The sequence below is a fragment of the Protopterus annectens genome, chromosome 8.part0 (assembly GCF_019279795.1).
Source record: "Protopterus annectens isolate FY-2018-M chromosome 8.part0, PAN1.0, whole genome shotgun sequence".
Taxonomy (NCBI): domain Eukaryota; kingdom Metazoa; phylum Chordata; order Ceratodontiformes; family Protopteridae; genus Protopterus; species Protopterus annectens.
Genome location: NC_056741.1, coordinates 857,799,397 through 857,823,711, shown reverse-complemented (window position 1 = coordinate 857,823,711; position 24,315 = coordinate 857,799,397).

The window sequence follows — 24,315 nt, the reverse complement described above, 5'->3', positions numbered from 1 at the left end:
AAGATGGAACTAAGAATAAACAATATTTACATAAACTCACACATAAAACAAACTCAAAACTAGGAAATGAAATGTTTATCCATAAATGTTAATGGTCTAAATAATAGTAATAAAAGGAGAAGCCTATTCAAGTACATAAACTTACATAAACCACAAATAGTCTTTTTACAAGAGACACACTTATTAGATAGAGATATAAAAAACTTAAATATTAATAATTACACAGTACTAATAAACTCTCAATACAAAACAAAAAAAAGAGGAGTAGCTATACTACTTCGCAACTCAACTATAACACCTACTCATCAAGATACATCAGGTATGTTTTGTCTAGTTTCAATAGAGTTAAATAAGAGAATCTATACATTAGTAAATCTATATTGGATGCCAGGACTAGGATTAAAAACAGTTAAACAGCATTTTGAAGAGATAATTCATTTAACTAAGGGTAGCCTGATATTGGCAGGAGACTTCAACTGTATAATGAATGAAAAAGATACAGATTCTAAATCCAAAAGAAGAAAACAACCTATCTCTAAAGCACTATCAACATTTATAGATACATTGTATTTAAAAGATATAAATGAATTTGCAGAACCAGACTCCCTAATCTTTACATTTTATTTTCATAGATATAAAACTAACTCTAGAATTGATAGAATATATGTTGCCAGTGACCTAAGAACAAAAATTGACAAAGTCAAAATCATAAATTGTCCTTTATCTGATCATAATGCCATAGTCTTTGAGATAGAGCTTACACCATTTTATTCAAATCCCATTACTAGGATACCTTCCTATATCACAAAATTGACAGATTTCAAAGAATTTTATGAAGAAACAATCAAAAACTTTCTAGAAATAAATTACACAGAAGATATTTCAGAAATATATGTCTGGGATTCATTAAAAGCAGTTACATATGGGAATATATTATCCTGGTACATAAATAAAAGGAAGTTATGGAATAAAGATATGCTAGACTTACAAAACAAAGCAGATAAATTGAAACTGGAAATACAAAAGGGTAATGCTACTCAAGTTCAAGAATTTACACAAATCAATAAGAAGTATACAGAATTGCTACACCATAAGATTATGATTAACTTAGAAAAGATAAAAATAAACTCATACTCTACTAATTCAGCACACCTGAGATACTTAACTAATAGAACAAAAAAAATAATTAAATCTAAACAAATAAAAGAAATATTTATTCCCAATACTAACAAAAGAGTTACAGAACTAAATGATATTTTAGAAGCATTCAGACTCCAATTTAACATTGATAATTCAATAAATACTCAAGATACACCTACTAAGGACATAAAAAATACTTAGAAAACAATATTCATATTAAATTAACACAAGAACAAATAGACATTATAAAAAAACAATCAATATGACAATTAAAATCACAAATTAAAAAGCTCAAGATAAATAAAGCACCTGGCCCAGACAATATGCTACCAGAAATGTATAAATTAATATCCAATCAAGCCATATCTTTATTATTAAAAGTATATGATATAGCCAATAAAGATTTGAATATACCACCCTCTTGGAAATATTCATTGATATCCCCAATTATCAAACCAGATAAAGATGAGAAACAGTGTTCCTCATGTAGGCCAATATCATTACTCAATATAGACTACAAGATGTTTATGGCTATATACGCAGATAGGATCAAACACTTTCTTCCTTTCTTAATTCACAAAGATCAAACAGGTTTTATTAAAGGAAGAAATACTTCAGATAATATTAAAAGAATACTAACATTAATAGATTATAGCAAACATAAAGTCCTAAATTTAAATGTAATCTCATTAGATATTAATAAAGCTTTTGATTCGGTTAACAGGAACTTTCTTTCACTACTTTTAAAAGAATATAACTTTCCTTCTAATTTTAATAATCTTATCCAAATACTATATGAAAAATCTACTGCATATGTTAAACTGGGATCATATAGATCAGGCCCTATAACAATCAAAAAGGGAACTAAACAAGGTTGCCCTTTATCACCATTGTTATTTGCATTACTCATAAAACCCTTTGCAAATCAAATCAGATCAAACAATAACATAAATGGCATTTGTATTAATAAAATGTTAAACCTTAAAATCCAACTCTTTGCTGATGACATACTATTAACTTTCTCAGATGCAAATGAGTCTTTGAATGCTCTATTTAACTCCATGAATAAATTTCAAAATATTTCATGCTTAAAATTTAATGAAAACAAAACTAAAATTATGCCCTGTAATTGTAAAAAAAAAAAAATAATATAAACAAAAGATTTTCAAAATATATAGTAACAGAAAGTAAATTATTATATCTGGGAATAAATCTACTCAATGAATTAACAGATTATCTAATGTTTAACTATAATAAAATACTAGACAAAATAGAACAAACAATTGGTTACTGGAAAAAATATATCTTTTCAACAGCAGACAGATTATATCTTATTAAAATAATCATATTTCCCAAAATATTATACTTGATACAAAATTTTTCATTGCCACCTCCCAAATATATTATTCAAAGATACAATAAACTAATTTTAAATTTTCTATGGTTTCCAAATAAACCCCGTATAGCCTTAAATAAACATTTGCCAGATTGGGAAGATGGTGGAATTAATTTACCGGATATTGATTTATATATTACCTCATCTGTTATTAAAAACATAACACTATGGTTAAATAATTCATACACACCTATATGGAAACAAGCCCATGAGCAGATTTACATAGAAATCAATTATAATCACATACAAGACAACTTAACAGTAATACCATCACCCCTTATATGGATATTAAAAGATTACTGTTTAGGGAAAAGGAATAATATTAATAAATTGCCATCAAACTATGTAAGCTCTACAGTGTTCAAAACATATATAAACAAAATACCAAATATTAATTCTTGGATTTTTCTTATTTTCCCTATAGCTTTTATACCAAATATTCTAGATACATTCCAAATATCTAAAAAAATATACTTAAAGAAGAAACATTACTCTTTTGGCATCAACTTATAGAGAAAGGGAAAATTCTAACAAAGGAACAGATAATTTATAATTATAATATAAATAAAGACAATTGGCTGTTTTTACAAAATCTTATATCTTTTCTTATAAATAAAATAGAACAAATGCAACCTTCAGTTAAACATGAAGCTCCAAAACTCATTGAATACCTTATTCTTATCACAAAACAGCCTTATCAGGGTACAGGTTATTTGTCTAATATCTATAAAATTGTTAAAAAAACAAAAAACTATCATGAAAAGTCATACTGGGATTATTATACTTTAATTAACAACCATCCTCCAGTTGAAGAAGAAAAAAGTAATATTCTAAAATCTTCCAAATTTTCTACATTATCAAAATACTGGCAATTATTCACTTGGAGATGTCTACACAGAAGTTTCTATACACCACATAGGTTAGCCAAAATGTATTCTATTGAAGATCAATGTTGGAGATGCCATACCAAGATAAAAGCAGATTGGCAGCATGTTTTTTATGAATGTATATGTCTCAATATGTACTGGAAATCCATTAACTATTTTTTCAGACTGTTTATAATGATAATTTTCAATTAACAAAGTCTTTAATTTTATTCAACTCTCCTATTCCAAACTGTGTACCAAAAAAGGACACTAAAATCCTATGGTCACTATTGGCAATTTCACGTAAAATCATAACTATACACTGGAAAAATTAGGCTTCGCCTACGTTCAAGGAATTTGAGACTTTAACAACAACAGTTGCTCACATGGAAATATTAACAGTGAAGAACAGAACTAAAAGATCTACTTCTTACTATTACTCTTGGATGAAAGCAGTGGAAATACTCGAAAAGATCGAAGAAGATATATCATCTTATGTTTCTAACTTTATATAATATAGAATTTCAATGTTATTTGCATAGACACCAATGTAAATAGTTATATAATGGTTTGAAGTTAGTAATGTTTTAGAATTGTAAATATGTTATTTATCTTTATTTCATGTAATGTTTAAGACATCTTATTTGAAATAATAAAAAAAATATTTAGTGAAAAAAAGAAAATTAACATTGCTTACAAAAGGATAGACTGGGAACTTTTTGACCTGACCACACAGGACCAAATTAATATAGATGAGTATAACTATATGACTATTGATGACCCCAAGATCCCAGTTATTTTTGGGGTCCCCAAAATTAATAAGGGACTGGTCAATCCCCCACTTCATCCTATTGTAGATTCGGGTTGGTAAAAAACAAGTTACTTTGCCAAGTTTTTGGATAATTCCTTCAAAGAGAAAGTAACACAAATACCACATTTATGCTGAGATTCCTGGCAATTCCTAGAAAAATGTAACAAATTGGTTCCCTTTGATAAAAAAGGAGGCTTTTTAACCATAGCTGTTAAGGATCTCTTCAGTTGCATTCCACATTCTACAGGATTAGACTGGTTTTCTGATTTTCTTTCTGATGAGTTTGGCCTAGAACAAGGACTTGTTAATACTTATACACATTTAATGCAAATAATCCTTAACAACAACTATTTGTATTTTGAAGGCCACTATTTTAAGCAATGTGAGGGTGTAGCTATGGGATCAGCTTGCGGACTCCTATTTGCCACCATAATTATGGCCCAATGGGAGAAGCATTTCCTTTTTTGTTCACAATATTTTACACACATTTGTCTATATTTAAGATACTTGGATGATTTGTTTGTGGCATGGGTTGGGCCTAATGAAGCTATATCAGCTTTTATAGATGACCTCAACAATAGTACTATTTTTTTAAATTTACTTAAACTATGCAAGAAAAAGCAATTTCATATTTAGATGTGCTCATTTCTAGACTAGGGGAGGATCATATTAAGGCCACAATTTATAGGAAGCCTACTAACTCGAATACTTTGCTACACTTCTCTAGTAGCCACCCTATGCACTCTGAGCGTGGCATTGTCAAAGGCCAATTGGTAAGGGCGGCCCGTATGAACACACTTTTTGATGATTTTTTTGTTGGAGTGTGATATTATGTGTAATATGTTTCTAGCTAGGGGGTATCCGACCACGTTTGTTAATTCTATTAAAACAGAGGTTATCCACAAATGAAGGAAAGGCTTATTTGTCCCTATTTTAAAATATATAAGTGATAATGACCAAATCTATACACAGCCAGCTTATACTATGGTCAAAGATGGCACGGATATTAGTGGAAACCAAAGTTATGCACTGCAGCCCTTGTCCAGTGGTGACAAGAGTAGAGAATCTAGGCTTAAAAAGAATGGGGAGCAAAGGTGCTCCTTTATATGTACTTACACTGATGATAACAAAATAATACAAGACATCCTCAGGAAGAGCTGGATGATGGTTATGCAGGACCAGGACCTTGCAGATACCTTAGGTAGTACTCCACAAGTTACCTTCAGGAAAGGAAGAAATTTGAAGAACTTATTGGAACACACCAAATATATTGAAAAGCAGGGTCAAATGTCTCCCTGTGGAATGTACCAACAATGTAAATTCATTTTAAAAACATCCAAGCTTAAAATTAGGGATAAAGATATCACACTGAAAGGTAGATACAACTGTTACACTCAAGGTGTTGTATATGCTGCCATGTGCTGTCAATGCCAAGCATTTTATATTGGCAAAACTCAACGTAGGCGAGGCCAATGTATTTCTGAACATGTGTATGAGGTCAAGCAGAACAACAAGAAAAATGCCTTATACAGGCATATCAAAAGTTGTCCTCAACATAGTTTACTGTGTTGCAACAAATTTCTAGCCAATCCAGAGGGGCCCTTGGAAAATACAACTTGAAGAGAAAGAAACCTGGTGGCAACTTTTTCTAACTGCTGGTCCCCCCAAGGGTTGAATGACACAATTTCAATTACTAGTAAATTAAAATTAAAAGTATTTGATAGGTGACTAGGTAATGTACAAACCTAGCTTCCCTTTTGTACAAATTTCTCTATTGTATTCAACAGTAATTTAAAGTAACGAGGTAAGGTTAGGTGAGACAAAGAAGCATCTGATCAAATTTTCAATTAATTTTTTCTTTGTGTCAAGTACTAGCATTGTTTCTGTTTTATTTTTAGTTTTAAATAATATGTATTTATTTGTTCAAAATAATCAACTTGTTATAAAATGAAATATCTTTAAAGGTTGTTTGTAACTTTAAAATAACAATATTCTTAATTTCATATGGTTCAAATGTTTGATAGGAGACTGGTTGCTGCATTCTGGTATTTTATTGTTCATAGGTTCATAGGTTCATAGGTTTATACTAGGCTATCTGCCCTAAGGCATTTATAAGCCTAGCCCAAAGTTTTGTGGCTTACGCCACCCCTTATATGAAAAAATACTGTGCCCATTAGTTTGTTGTGCCTCTGTCCAGCAGTGACACAGAGATGATTCCCGGGATAAACCTACGATGTCCCATCCACAGGTCAAGATTTCTCTTGAACAGAGCCAGCAAGGTGCTCTGCCTCACATGGACCGGGATTTTATTCCACAGCATAGGGAGTCTCTGAGTGATAAATCTATCCCTCCAGCACGTCCTATTTATATCCGTGCTAAGATTTAAGTCGCTTGCTCTAGTGGTTTTGGTGGATTTGGATTTTTTGAGGTGGAGCATGTCCATTAATTCCGGGTTGGACATGGCCTTGTATGTCAGGCACATGTCACCTCTGAGCAGACGGTATGCAACTGAATAGAGCTGGAGTTTCTTCAATCTGGCAGCATATGACAGATTTTGGAGTCCCTTTATCCTTTTGGTGAGGAACTTTGGGGTCTCTCCAATTGCTGCAGATGTCGGGTGCGATACATCCCGAATGGGGCATTGTACTCGATCATTGGTCTGATAAGTGAAGAGTACAGGGGAACAATGACCTCACTAGATCTGGATGTGAATCCCTTCATGATCAGGTGGGCAATGTAGAAGGTCTTTCTAACCACTTTAGCAACGTGAGTGTCAAAAGAAAGGCCACTGTCAACCTGGGTCCCCAGGTCCCTGATAACCTCTTCTGTGCTTAGTGGATTGCCACCTATATGGTAGCTTGGGGTTACCTTGTTTTTCCCGAAGGGTATGACTATACATTTTTTGGCGTTTAATGTCAGGCCATGGCCCTGGCACCAGCTATCTGTTTCCGTGAGTCCCTTCTGAAGGATATCCGTGTCTGATGCACTTTCCACTATGGCGCCCAGTTTGCAGTAGTCTACAAACTTTGTCAGCCAAAGTCCTCCCATGTTGGCCTGTACTTCTGAGAAGTAGATGCCGAACAATAGGGGGCCAAGGACCGAGCCCTGTGGGACACCGCTTGTGACCGGCTTGGAGTCTGACATAGCGCCAGCAACTCTAACCCTGTGGGTTCTGTCCTTAAGCCAGTTTGCAACCCATCTTGTGACATATGGGTTTACATTTAAGCTGGTAAGTTTTTCTACAATACCCGAGTGGGGTATTGTGTCGAAGGCCTTTGCAAGGTCAAGGTAGGCTGTATGGACTGCCTTTCCCTCATCAATGGCCTTGGTGACTGTTTCGTAGAAGTCGACCAAGTTCAAAAGGCATGATCTGCCCTTGACGAAGCCAAACTGGGTCGGGTCCAATGTCTGCAAGTCCCCTATATCTTTGTTTATGAGCTCCATTATGATCCTCTCCATAGCTTTGCAGACTAGACTTGTTAAGCTTATGGGGTGGTAATTACCAGGGTCCGTAGAGGCACCGCCTTTGTGGAGTGGGACCACAGTTGCCGTACGCCACTCCTTGGGCACGTATCCTGTGGTAAGGCTGAGATTAAACAGCTGCCTTATGTGCGGGTTTAATTCCTCATTTAGCTCATGTAGCACACAGCCGGGGACACCATCTGGTCCCATTGATGCTGTGTTTTTAGCTTTAGAGAGAGCAGCTTTCACCTGTGCATTTGAGATGTCTGGGAGGCTACACTCTGCTGGGATAGTTATCTCTCCTTTAGGGGGGGAGAGGGGGGTGAAGTTTGCACTAAACCTGTCTGCCAGTATGTTGGCAATGTCTGTGGGTTCAGTGATTTTTGTTTCTTTTTGGACTAATTCTGAGCATATCTGGGAGTTCCCACCCAGGTTCCTAACATAGCTGAAAAGGCCTTATGATTGTCCTTTGAATCCATGGCAATTTTTCTCTCAAAATTGGCCTTAGTTGATTTTATGAGTGCTCGTATTTTTTTACTAATAATGATCAGGGGTGACTTCCCTTTTATGGATTTTGTTCTATCATGTAATAGCTTTCTCCTCTTATTGTAAAGTTTGTTAATGGCTGGGGTCCACCAGACTGGACGTTTGCCCTTTGTGGAAAGAGTCTTGGTTTTATTTGGGATTGCCTGATCCATGCAGTCCTGGAGGTGTTCATAGAAGGCATTTGTAAGGGCTTCCGCAGCTTGGGTTGTGGTTTCCACTGGCTCAGGATACCACACCAGTCTTGAGTAGTGTGAAGTTTGCTTTAGAGAAGTTCTTCACTGTGGTCTTTTTTGTTTGGGGTGGGGGCAGGATGTGGATTTCCAGTGAGATTAGTTTATGATCAGATCTCACCAATGAGGGATATACTTCTGGTGTGGAGCATTTTGTCCCCATGTTTGTGATAATGAGATCTAGTATATTTTCTCCTCTCATGGGAACAGTGACTAGCTGTTCCATGGCATTTGAATTTATGAACTCCAGGAACCGTTGGGCTAGAAAGTTAGGGCTTGAGTAATGTTCCCAGTCTATATTCAGGTAGTTGAAGTCACCCAATATGATGGTGTTTGGAGATACATTTATACCCTCCAGTGTCTTCAGGAAGGCTGTGTGGGGTTCCTGAGTTTGAGAGGGTGGCCTGTAGCATGCTACAATTTGTAGAGCAGTTTTGCCTATGGTTAGTTGCACCTAGATGGTTTCCGAAGCTTCGTGCGTTGCCACCAACCTGGAGGTGTGGGTATCCTTTATGAATATGGATACACCCCCTCCTTTTGTGGTGTGGTCTGGGTTTTGGGGCCAGAACGCATGATATGAGGTAAAACCTAATAGTGCCGGGGTGCTCTCAGGAGCCTTGAACCAGGTTTCAGTTACAGCACAGACGTCGATGTTCTCCATACTGAGAAGGGCCTCAAGTGCGTGCATTTCGAGATTTAGACTTCTGGCATTGAGCAGCATTACCCTCAGTTTCTTCCCATTTTTGTTTTCAAGGGTGGTAGGTTTAGAATTTGAGCCTTGCCTAAAAAAGGCACTATGGGGGTGGCAAGAGCCTTAGCCAATATCCGGAATCCCAGGGGTGACAGGTGCAAGCCGTCCCTTGCAAAGCAGCGTGGCTTGTCAAGCATGTCATCCCAGGCAGACAGACACTGGATCCCCTTTGAATGACACCAGACATTAAGCCAATTGTTAAAGCTGATCATCTTGTCTCTATATTGTGGCATCATTCTTGGTGAAGGAAGGATACTGCTCAGGGTCAGGGTCATACCTGCCTGGGCTACATAATCAGAGAGCTCCTCTATGTCTCTTTTCATGTAGTCCAGGGAGGTACGTCTCAGGTCGTTCACACCAGCATGGACAATGACTGTGTCATATTTGTACTTGTCGTGGAGTGACCAGAGTGCTTGTGTTATGTGGCAGATTCTAGCGCCCGATAGGCAGCTTACTGTGACCCTCTCCTTGTTCAGCCTGGTGAGTGGGACGTCAGTGTGTCTGACTATGGAGTCACCTATGACAAGTATGTTTGGTGTTGTATTTGGCCTTAAGGGCTGTGACTGCTTTGCACACTGCTTTTGTGGTTTATGTGTTGCTTGTGGGGTGTCTTGAGGTAGCAGTTGTTTGGGTGTCTGCTTTGGAGGCCTCTGCTGTTTAGGTAAATATTTACTCAGAGCCTCCGAGTATGTCTTTGTGTGTTTATGTGTTTGATTCAGTGGTGTGGTAGCATTATGTGAGGCTGGTTTTTTGGTGTGTGTAGTTGCCTTCTCCTCCTGTCTGGTCTTGCCAGTCCTGAGTTGAGAGAGCTCAGCCTCCAATTTGGCTAAATAGCTGCATCTCTTGCAAGTATTTGTGTTATGTGGGAGGAGGAGAGGGTTGTCTGTGTACATGAGGCAGTTATAACATTGCCTCAAGATTCCCAGATTCACCAGCTGGACTGGAGAGGAGATTGACAACTGACCTTTGGACATGCTAGAATAATATTGGGAATTCCTTAATAATTGAAAACAAGGGCCAGTGGGGAGTGAGGGTGTAGTGCTTTTAATTTTTAGTGCTGACTTATATAATTGCTTTAGTGAGCAAGTGCCAGGTAACTTGAGTGCAATGTGTTACAAGTAACTAAATGCAAAAACGACAAATGAGAAACTTGTTTAAAGTTTCAATTATGTAACCATTCTATTCATCAGTTATGTTAACCATTGGTTGATTAATTTATTGGGTTACATTTTTATGTATTTAAGTAAGGGGGTTACTTGTTTTAATTGTCTGATGAAGTTTGGTCACAGGTACCAAATGAAAGCGCTTACATTTTGTGGTAAATAAAAGCTTGGTCATGCAGCTGGTGTTCCTGGCCTCATCTGTTGGACTTGTGTTTGCTGGTTTAATTCATTTTTGGTTCTTGGTAACAGGAGAAGGCACAGGGAACTGACCTTTAGACATGCCTGGAGGGGTGGCCGTTAATAATAAGAACTGGAGCTGTTTTCTTGTAGAATGTTAGTGCTGGTAGCACTTTTGTGTGCTTTAATAATTGCTACAAGATGTCTGGTATGATAAAGTTCTACACTAATAAGCTAATAAAAGTGCAGGAGAGGAGAGGGGAGAACTAGCAGCTCTAAGGGAAAAATTGATGAGCAGACTTTGGCACCTCTCAGAAGCTTGCAAACAGTCCTGGATACAGCAAATCTGTATCTGGACTTGACTAGTTACAGGAAAGGCAGGAAACAAGTGCAACACGGGCTTTTAAACCAGAAAGTTGAAAGAGATGGAAAAACTGCTCAAACGACCAATAAACTACAAATTCTGGGCCAGGAACCACTCATCTTGTGGTAGATAGGCTACCTATTGCTTACCACTTCCACTGATAAGCTAAAAAGGTCCCCTCCAATACAGAAAGGCTTGGGGGGGGGCTCAGAAGCTTACATACAGTCCTGGATACCACAAATCAGTGTCTGGACTAGACTAGTTACAGGAAAGGTGGGAAAAGTGTAAATGTGGGCTTTTAGACCAGAAGGTTGAAGGAGATGTAAAAAACTGCCCAAACGGCTAATAAACTACAATTTCTGGTCCAGAAACAGCTCCTCGTGTGGTAGATAGGCTACCTAGTGCTTACCACTCCCCCTGACAAGCTAGAGGGCTTCCCTCCGGATGAGAGAGGCTTGGAGTCTCAGAAGCTTACAAACAGTCTTTGATACAGCAAATCTGTATCTGGACTAGACTAGTTATAGGAAAGGTGGGAAACAAGTGCAAATGCGGGCTTTTAAACCAGAAAAATGAAGGAGATGTAAAAAGTGCCTATAAACTACAATTTCTGGGCCAGAAACCACTTCTCTTGTGGTAGATAGGCTACCTAAATGTCACTCATAGTCCTGGCTCGATCCTGAGGTAACAGCAGGAAATAGATGTAGTGATCCACATGCACCAAGAGTACATTCAAGAACTGCTACAATATAATTGAGGTAGAAGCCTGTGAAATACTCAATATGTCCCAGTCTGTTTCTGGGAGGTCCCCATGGCAAGTATAGTGAGGGCTATACATACATCTATGGGGTTCATACATACTCACTAAGACTCTTATAATATCCCTGTCCTCCCTAAATCTATTATCTAGTATCTCCTGATTGTCAAAATTATAATGAGCCATTCTCTGCTTATATCTACTAGTTTTTGAACGGCAAGCTTTGGTAGGTGCAAGTGGTTTAGGCTCAGTCAAGACAAGCAGCTCACAATAACAAATAGCAATGCAAGCAGCAAGTGACAGCATCTTCACAGACTGCACAGTAGATAGGATAGGTGCAACTTCGTTTTTATAATGAATCTGCAGGCAGCACGGAAAAGCAGGACATTTTCACTATGAATCACTAGAAAGCAAGAGAATGCTTAAGTAGCATACGGTTACATCATTTCTCATTTACATCTCATTATCACTTTATTTGTTTACGTTTTTCATGGCCATCGAGTGTTAGCATAATTTATTTATTTTACATTTGTTGACCAGGCTAGTCTAACTGGATATATGTCCATTTTCAGTAGAGGCCTGGGGAGAAAAGCTCCAAAGACAGATACATTATAACAAAATGTATAAGGTTGCAAATACAAAAAGTGTTTGTCAGGTTACAATCAAGATAACACAGCAGTAGATGCAAGCATTTTACAGTTTATTACAAGACAAATATTTACAATAATATGGGATAACACATTCACGTGAGGTAGATTAAACTTAAGGTTTACAATTTCATGAGAATGGTTGTATAAGAGTATTGATAACATGTTGAATGAGATATCCATGTGAGGCAGAACATCACTAAAGTAGGTTTGATATTTTTCTAAAGTTTGCAGAAAGAGTATTAAATTATAATTGAGGAGGAGTTAGGAGAAACTTAGTCACTGAAGTTATATGTTAGTCAGGGTTAGTGCAAGGGCAAAACCAGTGTGTTCTAAGGTGTATCTTGAGTTTTTGTTTGAAATGAGGTAGGGAAGGAAGTGATATAAGATCACTAGGTAGAAGATTCCAGTATTTCCCAGTTGTGTAAGAAAAAAGAGAGTTTCCTGCCATGTTATTAGACTTATTAATACTAAGTAGAGGTTTGTTAAGTGGCCTTTATAAATCATTTAGAGACAGTGGGTATAGCCATAATGTGTTTGCATTATGACTATGAATGCCACCCATATTCTTTTTAAAGGAAACTGCTCTTATATTCCTGTAGTGCTGCATTAAATACATGCCCATGGGTGCAGGTTTCAGAAACAAAGTCAGTCCTTTAAAATAAGAAAATATACATTTCACAAGTTTTAGACATTTAAAAATAACAAATGTTTTACATTCAATAGCAGTTTCATATTTCTTTTATACATCATCAGCAGTTCCATACTACCATGTATAAAAATGTATTTTCTTCAGACTTGACAATGTGAGAGACCCTTTTGCTGCACAAAAAACAGGAAACAACATGACTCATTCTAGGGACAGGCTATTAAGTTTATTATAGGCAAAATAATATTGCAGAGGCCATACTTCTTTTTAAACAGTGAAGTAATTCATCAAATGACACTGTGGAGCTATCTGACCACTTTCACAACAACTAGAGCCAATCTATGTTTTCAAAACTGGGTCTAAATTCTAGTCTTAGAACCACAAAATGAGCTTTTGTATATTAAGCAGTTTTATATACAACTTAGAAGGCATAAGAGATTCATTTGACTAGTTGGATTATTGCACATTTTGCTACTGATACCTCCTTCAATGACCAGTCATATTAATGTAATTCAAATTATAAGGAATCAGACTTCCAGTAACCATCAGCAGCCATAGCAAGGCATGTTAACTTTATCATCGTCTTGGGTAGCTCAGCCATTAGTTAAGCCTCTGCTCAGAGTTAGTTGTATCTCTGCACTACTGAAGATGCATTTTACAGGGTATTTCTAACAACATATCAAGTGCAAGGTTATTGTATCTGGTAAGCATCAAAACAAAGAATGTTATCCTTGGGTAATAGTGTACCCCCCCATACACACACACACATCTTACCTTGTACAGCAACACTCCAGGTTGTACAAATGACATGAAGCAGTACAAGTTTCACTTACCACATATCACTGCTGTGAGAGTTACCCAGTGCAATGAGTTGGCAGTCAGTAATGTATTCACTTCCCATTATTATTGCCACTAAAATTAAAATAACCACGTCTTTTTTCTGTCTATTTAAATTTGTCATCTTCAAGAAATTGTAATTGTGACTAAAATGGACATTCTAGTAGTGACCAAATGGATCTATCCAACAATACCGATATAATTTAGTCTATAATTTCATCTAGAAATTATCCTGTCAGTATTTTGACAAAGTATGGATATGTTTCTTCAGAAGCAGCAGGTTATTAAGCAGAGGGGGAGAGGAAGCAGTATTATGCACTGAACAGTAAGAATGTCTGGAGATGACTGGTGTCACAGAAATGTACCAATATGCTTTTGTAATGAAGGACTGAATTAGAAATGAGATCAATGCACTGTTTTATTTCATACTGTAAATCCAGCGTATGTACAAAATATAACCTTTAGAATTGTTTCTCGTAGGATATTACTGAACAGATGATCACAAGATAAGAAATTATAAACAAGAGTGCTTAGATCCCTATGACAGAGCTCAACTGGATGGATGTATTGCCTATATGGTTTGATGTCGAAATGTTTTAAAAATGCTTAGTTTGAGAGCATTACTCTTAGTACTATTATTAACATAGTCTAACACATATTGCAGCAATTAAGAGTCGACGGAAGAACAAAAACCTCATCCAGTTTACAATAATCCATGAACTATAGGCTAGGAGCATGAAAGTCTGAGAAGCTGAGTCTAAACAGAAAAGGAGCAAACAATGATCCCTGTGGTATACTGCCAGTAACCTGTTTTCTTTAAAAAGCTGCATCTATGAATGTAGCCACATATGTAGCTTTTGACAGAAAAACACTTAGATAGTGCTACACAGAATTGGGATTTATAAGTAGATTTACAAGCTCTTTTAAGAATACCTGCCTAAAAATAATGTCAAAGCCTTTGGTTACACTCAGATATGCTACATGTATGGTGTAACAATTTCCCACTGTTTTTGTAAATTTTTTAAAGAAATTAATGAGGTGAAGGAGACAGAACCAGCCACTAACAAAGCTGAATTGATACAGGTACAAGGACAGAGATTTTCAATATCTGAATTACTGATCTGAGATAATACATTCTGCACATTACATAGGCTAGCAAGATAAATGGGTCTATAGCTGTAAAGAATTTTGTCTTTGCCATCTTTGTGTAATACCATTACAATGGCTGTTTTCCAAGCTTCAGAAATATAACCAATGGAGTTTACGTTAAAGAGGCTAAGTAGGAGCCATAGTCGATACTGATAATCAGGCAACCTGTTATATTATCTGGACATGTGGATAAGGTGCTCTTAACTTTTCAGAAGGCCAAGGTGCATTATTCCATAGTAATTAAATCTTTGACTATGGAATAATTACAAGTGGGGGTGTAGTAACATTTGCCCTAAATTTGTCAGCTAGGATATTAGTTATCTCCAGTGGGTCAGAGTGCGCAGTATTATTGCAGACCAGCTCAACATTGCTGTGTTTTACTTATTAACTTCCTTTTCTACCTTAGTGGTACTTAAAGTTTATACTGAGCTTTGAGGTTTTTGATGGTGCTCTTAAGCTTTTGAATACTTTGTTTAGTGTGCTCTTAAGTGGGGCAGAATAGCACCGTTAATATATATATATATATATATATATATATATATATATATATATATATATATATATATATATATATATATATATATTAGAACATCGAAAGTTTAATGGTTCAAATCACTAAAGGTTGACCTTTAATGATCGAACCATTAAAATTTCGAATGTTCAGAAAAAAAAAAAAAAGAACATCTAAAGGGTGTAGGCAGGGGGCAAGCCCCCTGCACCCCCTACATGCACCGCTACTTAAATATACCAACTCTGAGACTGCACTACATTGAAGTAAATGGAAATCTCCCCTTATGGAAATTTCCGTTTACCCATTCGATGTTCTGCACTTTCGCTATTCTCGTGTCAACAATGTCAATTTTGACATTGTCGGCTTTCAAGAATATAATAGGTAACCTATATATATATATATATATATATATATATATATATATATATATATATATAGGTATTCCACTGCATGGATTTGTTGTTAAATTTCCCATTATATTTGGTGAACATAGGGATTCCCATATCAGTACAACAATTTAAATGACAGTTGAGGTCAGAGACAGAGGAGACAGATTTACCAATATGGTCCTTTGGATGGTGATTACAGTAGAAAGTGTCTAGGTTATCTACTATGTGAAGAAGGTTTACTTCTGAGAAGTCCTATACACAGTGGTGTTTGGATGAGAAGTCTTATCATTTTAAAGGAAAGGTCGGTGATTTATGGAATGATTTAATGAGAGAAGATGATAGACACAGACGTGTGTATGAAGGGGCCAGATTTCTGTGGACAAAATCAAGGATATTTGAAATGCAAACAAAATAATTAATTATAAGTACATGTGAGCTACCATTTGTAATGTAGTAAAACACTGGGTATGATAACCCATAGCAGTAGAGGTCAGCCAGTTTATTTTTTTATTTTTTTTTTTTTTAGTTTTTATTGTTTTTTTAATTTGTAAACTAATCACAACAATATTTAGAGTCAGAGATTTGTGAACACAATAAATAAAAAAATTCAACTAAACCTCAAACACACAAAAAAAAAACAACAATTTACAGGAGTGTCCATTACCCACCAGGACATTCAAGTTTTTGTACATTACATTAAATCTAAAATGCATTTATTTTTGCTTGTCAAGTAGCTCTCTAAGTTTTGTCCATGCATTGTAGCAAGAGGTAATCCTGGCTGTTCTTGACTTAATTGTAATGATTTCCAGGTAACAGACTTCAGTTGCAATATTTATAAATTCTTTGAAGAAAGGTGTAGATTCATCCTTCCAGTTCTGAATTATAATCTTTCTTGATATAGGTAGTATAAACCACAAAATGTGATATTTAATTTTTAACACATATAAGAGTAGAAGTGTTAAAAAGGATTAGTGATTTAGATAAAACCAAATTTATCTCCAAAAAAGCCTGTAAAAAGAGATTAATGTTATTCCAGTAAGGTGTTAAGACAGTACAGTCAAAATCATGTGTTACCAATCTGCTTTAAGTTGTTGTCTACTTCACCTACAAGCTTGTTTCTGCTTGAATAATTAGATTTTATGGGGAATGAAGAAAGATCCATGCAAAATTTCCAAGTAAAGAGATTCCATCTAAGAGATGTTGTATGTTTAGGAGATATTAGAATTAATTTATTATCTTCTTCACTTGGAGGTCTATTATAAATGTGGGTGAAATAGTTCCGGTAATTGTCATTGCAACTTTTTGTTTCTGTCCTCACAACTCTATATAATTTGGATAAGAGTCCCTGTCCCAATGTGGTTTGTTGCATTAAAAATATTAGATATTCAATTAATGTTGGGATATGATCTGTTATCCCTAGTTGCATTAACTTAATTTCCTCTTCTACATGTTGTTTGCAAGACTGCACATCTAGCCACATGTCTTTATCTAAATTACGTTTGGTTTTAATATAATCAGCAGAATTTTTCATTAACTTAAACCAATATAGCAGATTTTTCTCTTTAAATGTGATCATTGTTTCTAACTTTGAGGTGGGTATGTTATTTTGGGTATACACCATAGAAAATATAAGGAAGATTCATGCATTATGTGCCATATTTCTATATATAATTTTTTTAAAAGTGTTTAATATAGCAGAATTGAAATAGGAGCCACTTATTTGGTGACTTTTTCCTATAAGGTAATCTTTTAAAAAAAATGTAGACTGTTATTTAGTATAAGATAATAATTAGAATATCTATTACATTTAGAGTTTATAAAAAGATTTCCTAAAAACTCTTTCCGCCTAGCTGTGTAAGTGTTATTAACCCAAAGATATATTGTTTTTATAACTGAAGATAATGAATATAATTCTAGATCTGGTATCCCTATCTGTCCTGCTACCAAGTCTCTCATCTGATGGTTTAAAGGAATTCTTGGTTTATTAGGGTACCAGAGAAATCTCAAAATTAAAGTGTTAAATTCTTTAATCCAACTTTTTGTGAGGGGGGGTAATGTTAGTTATTGCATACGATATACGATTTTTGGTAAGATAATCATTTTGATTATTGACAGCCTCTCTTCCATCATGAAGAAAAGTGTATTCCATTTGTCTATTAGATTCTTTGTATTGTTTATACTGTTAGTATACTTATAATTTATTACATCTTTAATGTTATCTGTTATAATTATTCCCAAATAATTAATTTTCTTCTCTTTGACAATATAGTTAAATTTATTTTTGGTTCTATTCTTATTTATATTTATAGGTAGGGTTTTTGTTTTGGCATTGTTAAATGTTAGACCATATTTTCTTTGAAATATATCCATTGCTAAAAAAACTGCAGCTAAAGAATTATCATTGTCATTTAATGTTAGTAGGATATCATCAGTAAACAGCTGAATTTTTTTTATGTTAACACCTTTTATATCTACATTTGATCTGAGAAAATTAGCAAATGGTTCCATAATTAGAGTAAAAAGCAGAGGTAAAAGGGGACATCCTTGTTTGGTTAATTACAAAACTTGTGTCAAATCCGAAGTAAAAGTAACTATTTTAGCATATGCAAAGCAATCATTATAAAGAAGATTAATAAGATGTGTGAAGTTACTTTAGAAATTATTTTCTTCTAAAACCATTATTGTGATTATTCCTTTAATATTATCAGAAGTATTTCTGTTTAAGATAAAGCTAGTTTGAGCTTCATCAGTCATGGATGATAGAATATATTTTAATCCATTAGCATGAATTGCCATGAACAATTTATAATTTACATTTAAAAGTGAAATTGGCCTGTATGAAGAGCATTCAGAAGGGTCTTTGTCAGTTTTTAAAATTAGAGAGATAAGGGTATATTTCCAGAAAGGATGAACTTTAGCTTGATCTTTGACTATAGAAAAGTCCTTATGTAGTATGTCTAGTACTTCTTTGGGTAACAGCTTATAAAGTTTAGATATAATCCCATCATTACCTGGTGCTTTCTTAGGTTTCAGTTTAAAAATCTGAGTTTGAAGTTCAGTCATAGAGATCAGTTTGTCAATCAATTTCATTTGGTCATCAGATAATTTACTTTTTATATTTTTGAATACATATTTTAATTATTTCCTCTGGATCTATTAATATATTATTTTGATTGGTTTTATTGTAATAATATCTGAATTCCTTAAGGATATCTTCTATTTCTGTAACTTTGCTTTTCTTCCTTTGTGAGTAGACTTATTTTATTTGATCAGATTTACTGAGTAATTTTGTTTTTGTGGCTAAATTGTGCATAGACTTTGGACTAATAAAGAAGTTAATCATCTTAAACTTCTCAAGGTTGATTTTTGTTTTAAAGTTTAAGATTTCCATATATTTGTTGTTGACTTTATTAATCTCTTCTGTATTCTTATTTTTGTTTGCCTGATTTTCCAGTTTTAACTTATCAAGTTTTTCTTGTATTCTGTGTAATTTCTTGTCCTATTGCTCTCTTTTTTATTTGACAACCAGTTAGTGAGTCTACCAGAAAGATATGCTTTTAGTGCATCCCATAAATGCATTTCCAAAGTATCTTCTATATATATTATTAATTTCTATAAAGGAAAGAATTTATTTAATAAAAAAAAAATCATTAAATTCTTTTGAACAAGTTATATGTACTGGTAATTTGATTTTAACATTATTATTAAATTTCAAAAGCAGCTCAAAGTGAATTTAATTGTGATCTGAAAGCAGATAGGTTACTGTTTTTACTTTAGCTAGTATATCAGTCAGGTCATTAGAGACATAAACTTTGTCAATTCTGGATTGCGTTCCATGTCTGTGGGAATGTTGTTGTTGTTGTCTTTCGGCTTTTCCCGGTTAGGGGTTGCCACAGAGGAACTCCAGTCCGCTAATGATTGGCAGTAGATTTTCATGAACGTTGAGGTGCCAGCTCAACGTTCAACCTTCATCGAAGGCACACCCCTTTACGTATGTCTTTCGAACTCTCACCCAACCATGGAGAGGACATGCAGACTCCACACAGAAGGCACTCCCTGCACTCTAGCCGAGAATTGAACTGGAGAACCTCTTGCTGTGAGGCAACAATGCTACCGCTGCACCACTGTGGTTGGAATAATGGGTAAACAATAATCAATTCAGTTCTGAAAATCCATTAATGTCTCTAAGATTAAACAATTCAGTAAATTTTAACAATGCCTTTGCAGATGCCTGTATTCTCCTTTTACCTACTGTGTTACTATCACTTGGTGACAATATACAATTAAAGTCTTCTGCTAGAATGATGCTGCCTTTTGAGTTTTGAATTACTTGTTCTAGGTGTTGGTCAATTGTTTTAATTCCTATTCCAGGAATCCAGTATAAGTTAATAAGAGTTAATATTCTCTTATTATACTTTATAGTTAGAGTACAAAACATACCTTTATCATCTTTATATGTTTCTATAACTGTAGGCATAGGCAGTGAATTTCTTCATAATATATCAACTCCCCTTTTTTGATTATATTGTGAACTGGATATTATAGTGTAGTTTTCAGTATTTAGCCTGTGTATGCCTTCTGTTAATGTGGGTATCATGTAAAAAATTGACATGAGAATTAAACAACTTCAATTATCTGTTTAAGCTACTCCTCTTGCATCCGCTGTTTAATCCATTGACATTTGTGGAAATACAGTTAATAAATGCCATTTGTCTTATTGATCAAAAGTATGCATGTACTTCTCATAGATAATGACATTCTATTAGTACAGAGCTACTTAATAATAATCATGTGAACACTAACTTTTGAAGGTTTGATTAGACATAAAATAGTTACTATGGTGGACACTCGAAAAAAAACTAAAAATTATAATTATCATTAAACATTTGCTTTTAAAATCCCTGTTACCTCCCATGCAGTCTAACAGTCCTTCCTTGAATAGTATAACTATCCAAGCAAACACATCCATCCAATACTCTGGCAAAAAACAAAACAAACAAAAAAAAGTCTATTCTACTACAATCAAATACAATGCCATTAACAGTAAAATAAAGATGAACCTGTATCCTTTAAAGCTTTATTAATATATAATATTAGAACAAATATTTCACGTCTTATCTTGTTAAACATATACATTCTCCAGTTTTATGCATCATTAAGGTGTTAAAGTAAGATATGCTTACATCTCTTATCATTGTTCCTTATCTATGCATAGTTTTGAAATTCATCAACTAACAGTACAAAATATGAAAAACTGCTGCACAACAATTTAAAAGGTTTTGGGTGAGTCACACCATAAGACCAGTTTGCTTTCAGACCTTTCTATTTCCTTTTTGTACGATTTTATTACGAGAAATAAATAGTTGTCTCCAATGTTTAAACAATATTTCATTATTTGTTCATATTCAGTGGTTTATTTATTTAACATTTGTTTACCTGGAAAGTCCAACTGAACACAGTTCCTTTTTCAGCAGAGACCCGGGTAGAAAAGCTCTAATTATAAGTAGTAGCAATTACATAATACAGTAAGCATGTATACATTTATACAATTAAAGTAATAAAGAAAAGCACATTTTTATACAGGTAATAATAATTGTCAATTAGAATAGAACAAGCAGATTTGTTATGAAAGGTAGGAATATATACATGGTGAAGTACGTAGAAAAAATCGTAAATAAAAATACTTGGAGAAATTCACCATGCATATGTACAGAGCTAAATGCTGGAAACATACTATTGTCTATGCTAGAAACTTGCTGCTGGAAATGTTGGAAAGATACTATTGTCTATGCTAGATACATACTATTGTTTAGAGGTGGGTAAGTTTGATTCATTCAGGATTCTGCATGGTTCAGAGAGATGAAGAGAGTAGGAGTTATTTTAATATATGAATGTTTGTGTGTAGGTGCAATAGTTGACACTGTAAATTAAAGCCTCCTATGTTATTTCTGTCAAGTATATAGTTTATTCCTTCTTTTGCTTTATGTATGAGACTTTCCAGTGTATTGACAACATATTCATACCATGTATGTCAAGCCTCTAATACTGAAGCTCTAAACATTTTATATGTGCGTGTGTGTATGTATATATATATATATATATATATATATATATATATATATATATATATATATATATGTGTGTGTGTGTATTCGTTTTACCATTCATTGACAACTATTATCAAACTTCAAATGCTTGCTTTCAAATATACCTACTTATAACTGTATTCAAAGGTATTTCACAGTAAGTGTAACACTATAATTGTTTCCCTTCTTCAATGCCAGTTCATATGTTTAATTATAATTAAGGTGAAATTTGAGCTAATGCATATTTAAAAAATTCTGCCTTTTATTCAGAAATACTTTTTAAAGCTGCCTGTCAGAGTCTCTGAACATGAACAGCTCCCTTCTCTTGTTTGGGTGGGAATTCCAACTGAAATTTAGTTGTTTACCAGAAAAAGCTTCATGTGCTCTAAATGAAGTGAAAAAGCTCAAACTACAGAGAGAGGGACTTCATATCTAACTACCAGAGAAGCACTTTACATAGGAACAACCCATCAGTCCATATCTTTCAGTTGAAGTCCTTTCCAAAGGTGTTTGTATTAACTGTGGTTTTTGGCTAAGGCTTTATACAGTTACTGTGGGTAGTACTGGATACAGAGGATGTTCTAGACAATTATGGAGTGTTTCCATGAGTGTGACAGAATGTGTGAGGGCTTGCTTATGGATGCGTGGATATATGCGTGTGTGTGTGTGTGTGTGTGTGTGTGTGTGTGTGTGTGTGTGTGTGTGTGTGTGTGTGTGTGTGTGTGTGTGTGTGTGTGTGTGTGTGTGTGTGTGTGTGTGTGTGTGTGTGTGTGTGTGTGTGTGTGTGTGTGTGTGTAATATGTGTGCGATATGCATGTGTATAAGAGCATGGGTGTCTGTGCCTGTGTGAGTATGTGAGTGTGTGTGTGTGTGTGTGTGTGTGTGTGTGTGTGTGTGTGTGTGTGTGTGTATGTGTGTGTGTACGTGTGTGTTTGTGTGTGCATATATGTGTGTCTATATCACCATGATGTGTGAGCTGGTAGGGAGAACACCAGTGCGATTCAGGTTAGACAGTGCAGTGTTGGAGTCAGACACATGGTAATGAGCCAGTAAGGAGGCATTTCTCTGGTTTAACCATGATTGTAAATCGGAGATTTTCTCTGTGGTGGTAGATGATCAATTCAAATTTGTCAGTTAGCACAGCTGGAGGGTTCTTTGTTGATCTCAGGGTTAGACTTTTTCTTCATCATGACCTTAGTCTGTATAACCATATTAGGCCTACTTTACATTCTTGTATGATGACATAATTCTCTTGAGTGTCACAAAGGCTAAATATCTTAGCGGTAAGCATTCAGAGAAAGTAAGACTGGAAAGAAGAATTTTTTTGTTATGTTTATGTTTTCTGACAAGAAAAAAAGTAATTGTCAGAGAGAAGTCACTGAGAATAAGATGAGTGAAACAGAAGAGAAGAGGTGTGTCAGAGTAAAGTTTGAGACATGTGATCGACAGCCTTTTGTCTCATTACTCCAAGCCACAGGATCCTAGAGTTAATATGCAGTACATGCAGAAATGAATGCCTTTTTTAATTTATGGAAATGTCACTCTTTTGTGAATGCATTTGTGAATGTCATGCTCAGAAGAGACATGTTTCTCTCATGGAGTAGACAAGAGACAGCTTTATAATAATAGCATCATCATGATACAAAGCAAGAAGGTAAATATAAATGATAGCATTGTAAAACAGATGAAACAGTGTTATTGCTAAGGCAATCCGAGGTGAAGCAGTGGAAAAATGTTACACTGCATGGCATATATGTAGTGAAAGTGTCCTGATGCTAACACAGTCCCACGCAAGTACGGAACGGTGCAAAGGCCAAAAATCAGACTAGACAAACCAACAAACAGCTAGCACCACTAGTCAGCTTCCCATCATAAAACTTTAATATCACATAAATACCAATTTCAGTTGTAAGCCTTCATCAGTGCATAATAACACCAACATTCAGTCACATTTAAATACCATTGCCTAAATCATCATTGGCTATCATAACTGCTATTTAGTCTCGGTGCAAATAAGGCACCTGATTTAATGATCCACATCTGTTCTTTACGATTTAACATTGGATGCCATCCCACTTTATTATTTGTTTTAGAAGAAACTCTATCAATAATAGTGAACATAAACTTAGCTGAAACATGTTTTAAAGTGTGCTTATACAAAGCATTTGTGGACTTAGCACACCAAATATCACTCAAAAGTTCAGACATTCTTAATTTAAGGGGGTGCAAAGTTTGCCCAACATAAAATGCTGAGCAAGAGCAGGTAGCCAAACATACTACCCAGTTCATGTTACAGTTACCATATACTGAAATGTTGAATACTGAAGAACTATTTCTCAAAAAAAAAAAAAATTGTCTTTGTTAACAAATTTACAAAAATTACAGTG